Source organism: Hemibagrus wyckioides, linkage group LG01, assembly GCF_019097595.1.
Source record: "Hemibagrus wyckioides isolate EC202008001 linkage group LG01, SWU_Hwy_1.0, whole genome shotgun sequence".
Classification (NCBI taxonomy): domain Eukaryota; kingdom Metazoa; phylum Chordata; class Actinopteri; order Siluriformes; family Bagridae; genus Hemibagrus; species Hemibagrus wyckioides.
Window position 1 is genome coordinate 33528035 of NC_080710.1, and position 12745 is coordinate 33540779.

The following is a 12745-nucleotide window of genomic DNA, read 5'->3' on the forward strand; positions in this document are numbered from 1 at the left end:
TAGTAGACTTTGCATTGAAGGTAGCTCCACTCCGTGCATTGATAAAAGCAGCTGATCAGAAGAAAGCTGCATTGGTTTGGACGACGGAGGCCGTTGCAGCTTTCGAAATGCTGAAGGAGGATCTTTGTACAGCACCAGCGCTAGCGAGTCCTGATTACGGTAAGCCATTCTTCCTGTATGTATCAGAAAAACAAGGCTTCGCTAATGCCGTGTTAACTCAGCAACAAGGGCCAGGTAAGCAGCCTGTTGCTTACTTTAGCTGCAGGTTAGACAACATCGAGAGTGGTATGCCGCCGTGTTATCGTGGATTAGCAGCAGCAGCCTTTGCATATCAAAAGGCGTCAACCATTACAATGGGCCATCCTACTATACTGTACACTACACACGTGTTACACGCCTTGTTAACCAGTCCGATGTTTGTTATAACTCATGCGCGGAAGATGGGTTACGACGTAATTCTCTCCTCACCAGAATTGACTATTCAAAGATGCCAGACAGTTAATCCAGCTGATAGAATGATGACCCCATTGGATGGTGAACCGCACGATTGTCAGCAAGTTTCAACCACATACTCTAAAGCGCGTCAAGATCTTGAAAATCAACCTTTGCCACATTCGGATGTAACCTTCTTTGTTGATGGCTCGTGCTTTAGAGGCACAGACGGGAACTTGGCGGGTTACGCCATAGTAGCGCCCAGTAATGATTTGACTAGCTTTGTTACCGTTCAGTCTACGGTTGTTTCTCAACCATGTTCCACATAATTGGCTGAGTTAAAAGCACTCGCCGCAGCTTGTAAGCTAGCTGCAGGGAAATCTTGTACTATTTTCACGGATTCTCAGTATGCTTATGGTGTGTGTCATTACTTCAGCCCTACATGGGCCCAGAGAGGGTTATTGAGAGCAGATGGCTCTCCTGTGATGCATGGAATGGCCATAACTGATTTGTTGCATGCTATTACTCTGCCAGCTAAACTAGCCATCGTCAAATGTTCAGAGCACAAAACAGATGGTTCTTTTGTTACCAGCGGAAACACTGCAGCAGATGAGGCAGCAAAATCAGCAGCTTTAGGACATACCAACATCATGCTTGTGACGGACTCTGAAGGCGATGATTACCCAGAAACGGACTTAACCTCCTTAGCCGCAGCGCAAAATTCGGCCTCAGTATATGAGATATCTAAGTGGATAAAAAGGGGGGCGGTTAAGAATGCACGCACAGGCGTCTGGCGTGGTCCTCAGGGACATTTTGTGGCTCCTCTCTCAGTTCTCACATCATTGATTAATGATGCGCATGGCTTGAGCCATTGCGCAAGGGGGGAAGTGATCAAACGGATTCAAAGAGCATGGTGGTCTCCGTATTTAGCTCAGATGGTTGATCACAGGTTAGCACATTGTGAAATATGCGCAGAATACAACAACAGGAAAAGTTTTACTGCCCCAATAGGTCACATACCAGAGCCAGACGGACCATTCAGGCATCTGATCATTGACTTCATGGATATGGCTGAGGTGAAGGAGAAGAAAAGGTATGTTTTGGTGGTGGAGGATAGGTTTAGTAGATGGGTGGAGGCGCACCCAACAGCTAAAGCAGATGCAGATTCAGTGGCTAAATTTTTGTGTCGCGAGGTGATTCCAAGGTTTGGTATTCCTGATAAGATCAGCTCAGACAGTGGTACTCACTTTGTGAACAATGTGATTCGAAGAGTGTTCCAGTATTTAAGAATACGACACAGATTGGGTTGTGTCTATCACCCACAGTCGCAGGGAATGGTGGAAAGGGCCAACGGAACATTAAAAGCGAAGCTGGCAAAAATTTGTGAAGCTGGAAAAATGAATTGGGTGCAAGCTTTGCCATTAGCACTGATGAGCATGAGAATGCAAACTAACCGAATGACGCATCTAACCCCGCATGAAATGCTTACAGGATGACCTATACCTGTGCCTTATCTACGAGGGCCCTATAAGGGCCCTTCACTGGAGCAGCTTGAAAGTGAGCTTGGCAACTATGTGAAGCACTTAACTGAAATACACCGAGCTATATTCCAACAGGTGAAAGGTGCTACGGAGGGAAGGACGAGCGAAATTGACGAGGAGCTGAGGACTGTGAAACCAGGAGACTGGGTGTATTTCAAGGCCTTCAAGAGAAGATGGAAAGAGCCCAGACGAGTTGGACCACTAAAAGTTGTCTTAGCTACTCCGACAGCCGTAAAGGTCGAAGGTAAGACTGCTTGGTTTCATCTAAATCACTGTTGCAGAGCACCAGATCCAGGGGCTGGAGCAGGACGTGAAAGAGCGCAGGAACAAGATCCGCTGATAAGGGAATTCGAGACGCGAAGGCGTGATCCAGCTGTTCCCGCCTCACAACCCCCTTCAGTACAAGCGCCCCACCCGCAGAGCCAGGAGTATCAACTGTGGGAGAGTCCAGCAGAACAAGAAGAAGACGACCCAAGGGAAGGGCCTTCACAACAAGATGTGGGAGATACAGGACCTGCCTATAGAACTAGAGCCCGTGCACGGCGAGAACACTGAAAGAGAAGAGAGAGAGAGGGATGATGAGCAAGAAATAAATGAAGAGGAAGGAAACGGTGATCAAATCAACAGAACGGACTGGGGCTTATTGGTACTTGTAATAATAGCACTGCTGTGTATAGGACTATGGACATACACACTTATACGAGTCTTTGGTGATAATGAACAAATGAATGATGAAACTGGGGGAATACACTATATTGAGCAATCGCCAACAACACTGCCCAGAGTACGCAGAGACACTGCACAGTCAATGAGCCTCATGAATAGACTAGACCAGAAGTTGTGGACAAACAACTTGTTTTACCAATGGCTAAGTTACACAGCACACAAAGCAGGAAACACCTCATGCATAGTGTGCCATGACAAGACATCGCGAGCTCCCAGAGTTTTTCCGACGAGAGGACCAGAAGGTTGTAACAGCACCAAGCACAACCTACGCCACCTATGTCCATTCGTTTGTCTTATGCATTCTATCTCATGTGCTTACGGCCCGACCAGGTTGAAGAAGTTGAATAGCACCTGTGAGTATGCGGAGATTGGGACTGAGGGACATCCGCCCATCAGAGTGAGTGAGCGTCAGGGACAGAGATACCCATTCTGTGTATGTTCTAACAGATCACAGGTGTTTGTCGGCAACATTTCTAAAGACTGTGACATGACGGCAGATACAAAAGGATTGAAGATTACCGTGTGGAGACAGTGGAAGAAGGACTATATTGATCTGAACCAGCCTGACCTATCTAATGGGACTAGGCCGCTGGCTGATGTATTCTGGTATTGTGGATATAGTGTTGCTAGGCAGACCCTGCCACCCGGATGGGGAGGATGCTGTGCAACAGTGGTGCTGACAGGAAAACTAACTGTGCTGCAAGAAAAAGAGATTGATGCGTCAGGTCGACGAATTAAGCGCGACTTTGGACGATTTGACAGGAGCAATGGGGTTTATGTGGATTGAAGAGGGGTTCCGGTGGGAGTCCCTGACGAACATGCTGCCATTGGTCGACCAGGAGCAGGAGCACTGACCTTTTTCTTGCCATGGGCACAGATTGCTAAAAACGTGAGATGGATTAACTACATTTGGTACAATCAACAAAGGTTCATGAACTACACAATACAAGCATTGGATTTGATTCAAGAACAACTACATGCAACATCTACCATGGCCTTACAGAACAGGCTTATCCTGGACACCATGAGAGCCCCAGAAGAAGGAGTGTGTACTATGTTTGGAGACCAATGTTGTACTTACATTCCAATGCACACTGGTCCGGAGGGCAACCTGAGTAAAATATTGAGGCAGATGAAAGATCTTAGAGATGAGCACGTAGAAAACACATATAAACCAACAAATGATTGGCTGGCATGGTTGTTCTCCTCAAATTGGAGAGCCATCATACTTAGGATAGGAACAGTTGTAGGTGTGATTTTGCTGGTACTTGCAGTTCTGTTGTGTTGTGTAGTTCCACTACTGCGTTCCATGATTACACAGATGACGCACACATTGTTTGGCCAATATGCTCAGATGACACATGAGATCGAGTCTCCGTTTAAACCCAGCAATGGCAGTGATGAATTGGACTTAATAAAGATGATTGCATAATGGAGGGGATTGGAGGCATATATGGAGGTATTTATGGGGTAGGTTGTTGAAAAACGATTTGGGGGAGTGGGAGCCAAATGTAGGATTGCTAGAGTACCCTTTTATAGACAGATGTACATCAGTGAGGGAGATTTACACAGACAGGATGTATATTACAGAGATACAAACATTTGCATACACTCCGAGGCAGACAGCGCAGTTACCTATTGTGGTAGAACATGCACATTATAGTGTAGAACGGTTACTTAATCTTGCGTACAGGACGAAGAGAAGGTTCGGAATATGGATAGGTGTACCTCTTAGAAAGAGGGTAGAGGTCATTACAGTCAATTTAGGAGAAGATGTATTGTGGACCAATGTTCCTAGACGTATGATGGAGCTGCTGAGATCCTTGCCGTTCCAATCATCGGGCGGGGGCTAAGTGATGTGCTAGTAACCTCTCCTTAGCCCCCCAACAGCCCCTCTACGTGGCGCAAAGTCACATGGGCAGAAGAACAACAGGGGACGTCATAGAAAGGACGTGGGTTATGTTATGTCGGCGTGTCGTATTATATTGTGTTTTAAGTGACTAATGTTTATGCATGCAACACTATTATCATTTACGTGTGTTTTGAAATACTACTGATGGAAAAGCGTAATCAGCCTCTTATATGAATCTATCCGTATGCCGAGTGTCAAATGTGCCGGAATCACTGGAGAAGTCTTATAATGACTACTGAATGTTTGAATGATACTCATTTATGCATCTTAATGACAACTGATGATTTATGGTTAAAGGGAACATAATAATAATGATTCAGGCTTATTGGTCGTGTGGGAACAAGTGGTAGACATTACTGAATGTGTTATAAACATAGAGTTAGTTGATACTTAATGTTTGCACACTTGAAGCTCTCTGCAGGTACAGTGGCTGGGTAGGTAAGGTGATGAGATCTCGAGAGTGACTGAGGACGGAGTGACTGAGGTTTCAATTTGGTTCATGGTACAGATCCCAATAATGCCGTACTGAAGAATCAAGAGAAGACAGACCAGCAACACAAAAGCCACACCAGAGTTAGAGGTGTTGGGCAAAGGGAAAGCTGCTACCTGAAAAAACAGGGGGCAGCCGGTGACCAGAGAAGAAGGCCGGTTAGCCAAAGACGGGTAAGATCTCACTGAGTGGGACAACCTAAGGCAGGCACGGTCGTGCTGCTGGTCACCGGGCATGGAACGGAAACAACGTGGATTGCGTGTAACCAGGGGAATACCTGGTGGGTAGGGTTGGGATCCAGGTAGGTATGAAATTGATTGGCGAATGTGAGAGAATGAGTGAGGTGGGCGATAGCAAGACTGAAAAGAACTACATGCCGTGGTACCTGTACAGAGCTTGGAGTACTTATTACATTCCTTAACGAGTATATAATCCAAATGCAATTGTTTACTAGCACAATGATAGTAGTAAATCACTGAAAACGAATCAGACGAGTATGTAATCCTTATGCTGATTTATGTACATATATAAGGCATGTATGCATAGCGCCTGAACAAGTTGAGTGTGTTGTGACTTGAGTCACAAAAGGGGGGAAATGTGGGAGATAATTTTGTAAATGAGGGTATATGTATGAGGTGTGTGTTTGATGTAGTGTGAAATAATCAGGAGACAGCAGGAGTGAGTTCTCAGGTAAGGTTTATTCGTTAGGTCATTTGAGCTTAAGAACAATATAAGGTTTAACACGGCATGTTGGCCTGTCACGGGCCTTGCACACAGGCTGCAAGGGCTTTGAAGAACAAATAGTTGTATCAATGATGTCAGTCTGGCAGGCCTTCTCTGCGGTACCAGGCTTTCCAAATTGGACCAATCAATGGCAGAGACGTACCCTAGATTATTATGGTTAATCTTCGCTCCACTGATACCTTGAGCGGCAGTGATCTCATCATGAAGTAAACGTAGCGCGTGCTGGATGGCAATGGTGGTACCAGGCGAAATATCTAGAGTACATACGTAGAAGACAGCGGATAAATCAGAAAAGCCGTGAAGCGTAGAGTGTAATGTAGAAAAATAAAAGAAAGGGTGTTGGCCCCTGAAGGACTGAGAACTTACCCATGCTGTCTCCTGAAGAAGAATGAGGTGTTGGCGAGAGTGAGGCCGAAGACAATCCCACTGGTGGGGGCGGAAACGCCCAATTTTTAATATAATGATTTAGGGAAGTTTAATTATAATGGTATTCGAAAAGTTGTAAATTCAAAGATAATGGTGTAAAAAAGAATCTAAAAGGTCCAAAAAAGAAAGATGGGTGGGATTGTCTAGGCAAAGAACCAGTGACGTGTTGCATTGGGAAGATAAGGGAAATGTATATAAAGGCTGTAGTTGGAGTTCCCCGGGGAGAGGTTGTTGGGACGTTCATGTGTGAGCATCTCAATTCTTGTGTCAGCGCTGATTACAAATGAAATCTCTTATCTGCATTCATCTAGTCTGCTTGATTGGCTTATTTAGTTTTGAGGCCTTACTAACTATGAGTCTCACTTAGACTGAGCTGTCGGGTCAGTGTGGAGCTGGAGTCAGATTTTAGTAGTGAGTACAGTAGAATTTTTATTCCACACTACAAACACAGTGATCCCCAGAGCTCTCACTACAAACACAGTGACCCCTCAGAGCTCTCACTACAAACACAGTGACCCTCAGAGCTCTCACTACAAACACAGTGACCCTCAGAGCTATCACTACAAACACAGTGACCCTCAGAGCTCTCACTACAAACACAGTGACCCTCAGAGCTATCACTACAACCACAGTGACCCCCAGAGCTATCACTACAAACACAGTGACCCCCAGAGCTCTCACTACAAACACAGTGACCCTCAGAGCTATCACTACAAACAGAGTGACCCTCAGAGCTATCACTACAAACACAGTGACCCTCAGAGCTATCACTACAAACACAGTGACCCTCAGAGCTCTCACTACAAACACAGTGACCCTCAGAGCTCTCACTACAAACACAGTGACCCTCAGAGCTATAACTACAAACAAAGTGACCCTCAGAGCTATCACTACAACCACAGTGACCCCCAGAGCTATCACTACAAACACAGTGACCCTCAGAGCTCTCACTACAAACACAGTGACCCTCAGAGCTATCACTACAAACACAGTGACCCTCAGAGCTATCACTACAAACACAGTGACCCTCAGAGCTATCACTACAAACACAGTGATCCCCAGAGCTCTCACTACAAACACAGTGATCCCCAGAGCTATCACTACAAACACAGTGACCCCTCAGAGCTATCACTACAAACAAAGTGACCCTCAGAGCTATCGCTACAAACACAGTGACCCCTCAGAGCTATCGCTACAAACATAGTGACCCTCAGAGCTATCGCTACAAACACAGTGACCCTCAGAGTTATCGCTACAAACACAGTGACCCCGTAGAGCTATCACTACAAACACAGTGACCCCCCAGAGCTATCACTACAAACACAGTGACCCCTCAGAGCTATCGCTACAAACACAGTGACCCTCAGAGTTATCACTACAAACACAGTGACCCCTCAGAGCTATCACTACAAACACAGTGACCCCTCAGAGCTATCACTACAAACAAAGTGACCCTCAGAGCTATCACTACAAACACAGTGACCCCTCAGAGCTATCACTACAAACACAGTGACCCTTCAGAGCTATCACTACAAACACAGTGACCCCTCAGAGCTATCACTACAAACACAGTGACCCTCAGAGTTATCACTACAAACACAGTGACCCCTCAGAGCTATCACTACAAACACAGTGACCCTCAGAGCTATCACTACAAACACAGTGACCCCTCAGAGCTATCACTACAAACACAGTGACCCCTCAGAGCTATCACTACAAACACAGTGACCCCTCAGAGCTATCACTACAAACACAGTGACCCCTCAGAGCTATCACTACAAACAAAGTGACCCTCAGAGCTATCACTACAAACACAGTGACCCCTCAGAGCTATCACTACAAACACAGTGACCCCTCAGAGCTATCACTACAAACACAGTGACCCCTCAGAGCTCTCACTACAAACACAGTGATCCTCAGAGCTATCACTACAAACACAGTGACCATTAGAGCTCTCACTACAAACACAGTGTCCCCCAGAGCTCTCACTACAAACACAGTGACCCCCCAGAGCTATCACTACAAACACAGTGACCCCTCAGAGCTATCACTACAAACACAGTGACCCCTCAGAGCTATCACTACAAACACAGTGACCCCTCAGAGCTATCACTACAAACACAGTGACCCCTCAGAGCTCTCACTACAAACACAGTGACCCCTCAGAGCTATCACTACAAACACAGTGACCCTCAGAGCTATCACTACAAACACAGTGACCCCCAGAGCTCTCACTACAAACACAGTGACCCCCAGAGCTCTCACTACAAACCCAGTGACCCTCAGAGCTCTCACTACAAACACAGTGACCCCCAGAGCTCTCACTACAAACCCAGTGACCCTCAGAGCTATCGCTACAAACACAGTGACCCCTCAGAGCTATCGCTACAAACACAGTGACCCCCAGAGCTATCGCTACAAACACAGTGACCCTCAGAGTTATCGCTACAAACACAGTGACCCCTCAGAGCTATCACTACAAACACAGTGACCCCCCAGAGCTATCACTACAAACACAGTGACCCCTCAGAGCTATCGCTACAAACACAGTGACCCCCAGAGTTATCACTACAAACACAGTGACCCCTCAGAGCTATCACTACAAACAAAGTGACCCTCAGAGCTATCACTACAAACACAGTGACCCCTCAGAGCTATCACTACAAACACAGTGACCCTTCAGAGCTATCACTACAAACACAGTGACCCCTCAGAGCTATCACTACAAACACAGTGACCCTCAGAGTTATCACTACAAACACAGTGACCCCTCAGAGCTATCACTACAAACACAGTGACCCTCAGAGCTATCACTACAAACACAGTGACCCCTCAGAGCTATCCCTACAAACACAGTGACCCCTCAGAGCTATCACTACAAACACAGTGACCCCTCAGAGCTATCACTACAAACAAAGTGACCCTCAGAGCTATCACTACAAACACAGTGACCCCTCAGAGCTATCACTACAAACACAGTGACCCCTCAGAGCTATCACTACAAACACAGTGACCATTAGAGCTCTCACTACAAACACAGTGTCCCCCAGAGCTCTCACTACAAACACAGTGACCCCCCAGAGCTATCACTACAAACACAGTGACCCCTCAGAGCTATCACTACAAACACAGTGACCCCTCAGAGCTATCACTACAAACACAGTGACACCTCAGAGCTATCACTACAAACACAGTGACCCCTCAGAGCTCTCACTACAAACACAGTGACCCCTCAGAGCTATCACTACAAACACAGTGACCCCTCAGAGCTCTCACTACAAACACAGTGACCCCTCAGAGCTATCACTACAAACACAGTGATCCTCAGAGCTCTCACTACAAACACAGTGACCCCTCAGAGCTATCACTACAAACACAGTGACCCCTCAGAGCTATCACTACAAACACAGTGACCCCTCAGAGCTATCACTACAAACACAGTGACCCCTCAGAGCTATCACTACAAACACAGTGACCCCTCAGAGCTATCACTACAAACACAGTGACCCCTCAGAGCTATCACTACAAACACAGTGACCCCTCAGAGCTATCACTACGTACACAGTGACCCCCAGAGCTATCACTACAAACACAGTGACCCTCAGAGTTATCACTACAAACACAGTGACCCCTCAGAGCTATCAATACAAACACAGTGACCCTCAGAGCTATCACTACAAACACAGTGACCCTCAGAGCTCTCACTACAAACACAGTGACCCCTCAGAGCTATCACTACAAACAAAGTGACCCTCAGAGCTATCACTACAAACACAGTGACCCCTCAGAGCTATCACTACAAACACAGTGACCCCTCAGAGCTATCACTACAAACACAGTGACCCCTCAGAGCTATCACTACAAACACAGTGACCCCTCAGAGCTATCACTACAAACACAGTGACCCCTCAGAGCTATCACTACAAACACAGTGACCCCTCAGAGCTCTCACTACAAACACAGTGACCCCTCAGAGCTCTCACTACAAACACAGTGACCCCTCAGAGCTATCACTACAAACACAGTGATCCTCAGAGCTCTCACTACAAACACAGTGACCATTAGAGCTCTCACTACAAACACAGTGACCCCTCAGAGCTATCACTACAAACACAGTGATCCTCAGAGCTCTCACTACAAACACAGTGACCCCTCAGAGCTATCACTTCAAACACAGTGACCCCTCAGAACTATCACTACAAACACAGTGACCCCTCAGAGCTATCACTACAAACACAGTGACCCCTCAGAGCTATCACTACAAACACAGTGACCCCTCAGAGCTATCACTACAAACACAGTGACCCTCAGAGCTATCACTACAAACACAGTGACCATTAGAGCTCTCACTACAAACACAGTGACCCCCAGAGCTCTCACTACAAACACAGTGACCCCTCAGAGCTATCACTACAAACACAGTGACCATTAGAGCTCTCACTACAAACACAGTGACCCCCAGAGCTCTCACTACAAACACAGTGACCCCTCAGAGCTATCGCTACAAACACAGTGACCCCTCAGAGCTATCGCTACAAACACAGTGACCCTCAGAGCTATCGCTACAAACACAGTGACCCCTCAGAGCTATCGCTACAAACACAGTGACCCCTCAGAGCTCTCACTACAAACACAGTGACCCCTCAGAGCTATCACTACAAACACAGTGACCCTCAGAGCTATCACTACAAACACAGTGACCCTCAGAGCTATCACTACAAACACAGTGACCCTCAGAGCTATTGCAAACACAGTGACCCCTCAGAGCTATCACTACGTACACAGTGACCCCCAGAGCTATCACTACAAACACAGTGACCCTCAGAGCTATCGCTACAAACACAGTGACCCCCAGAGCTATCACTACAAACACAGTGACCATCAGAACTATCACTACAAACACAGTGACCCCTCAGAGCTATCACTACAAACACAGTGACCCCTCAGAGCTATCCCTACAAACACAGTGACCCTCAGAGTTATCACTACAAACACAGTGACCCTCAGAGCTATCACTACAAACACAGTGACCCTCAGAGTTATCACTACAAACACAGTGACCCTCAGAGCTATCACTACAAACACAGTGACCCCTCAGAGCTATCCCTACAAACACAGTGACCCTCAGAGTTATCACTACAAACACAGTGACCCCCAGAGCTATCACTACAAACACAGTGACCCCTCAGAGCTATCACTACAAACACAGTGACCCTTCAGAGCTATCACTACAAACACAGTGACCCCTCAGAGCTATCACTACAAACACAGTGACCCTTCAGAGCTATCACTACAAACACAGTGACCCCTCAGAGCTATCACTACAAACACAGTGACCCTTCAGTGCTATCACTACAAACACAGTGACCCTCAGAGCTATTGCAAACAGAGTGACCCCTCAGAGCTATCACTACGTACACAGTGACCCCCAGAGCTATCACTACAAACACAGTGACCCTCAGAGCTATCGCTACAAACACAGTGACCCCCAGAGCTATCACTACAAACACAGTGACCATCAGAACTATCACTACAAACACAGTGACCATCAGAACTATCACTACAAACACAGTGACCCCCAGAGCTATCACTACAAACACAGTGACCCTCAGAGCTATCACTACAAACACAGTGACCCTCAGAGCTCTCACTACAAACACAGTGACCCCTCAGAGCTATCACTACAAACACAGTGACCCTCAGAGCTATCACTACAAACACAGTGACCATTAGAGCTCTCACTACAAACACAGTGTCCCCCAGAGCTCTCACTACAAACACAGTGACCCCTCAGAGCTCTCACTACAAACACAGTGACCCTCAGAGCTCTCACTACAAACACAGTGACCCCTCAGAGCTCTCACTACAAACACAGTGACCCCTCAGAGCTATCACTACAAACACAGTGACCCCCAGAGCTATCACTACAAACACAGTGACCCCTCAGAGCTATCACTACAAACACAGTGACCCTCAGAGCTATCACTACAAACACAGTGACCCCTCAGAGCTATCACTACAAACACAGTGACCCTCAGAGCTATCACTACAAACACAGTGACCCTCAGAGCTATCACTACAAACACAGTGACCCCTCAGAGCTCTCACTACAAACACAGTGACCCTCAGAGCTATCACTACAAACACAGTGACCCTCAGAGCTATCACTACAAACACAGTGACCCCCAGAGCTATCACTACAAACACAGTGACCCCTCAGAGCTATCACTACAAACACAGTGACCCCCAGAGCTATCACTACAAACACAGTGACCCCTCAGAGCTATCCCTACAAACACAGTGACCCCTCAGAGCTATCACTACAAACACAGTGACCCCTCAGAGCTATCACTACAAACACAGTGACCCTCAGAGCTATCACTACAAACACAGTGACCCCCAGAGCTATCACTACAAACACAGTGACCCCTCAGAGCTATCACTACAAACACAGTGACCCCTCAGAGCTCTCAC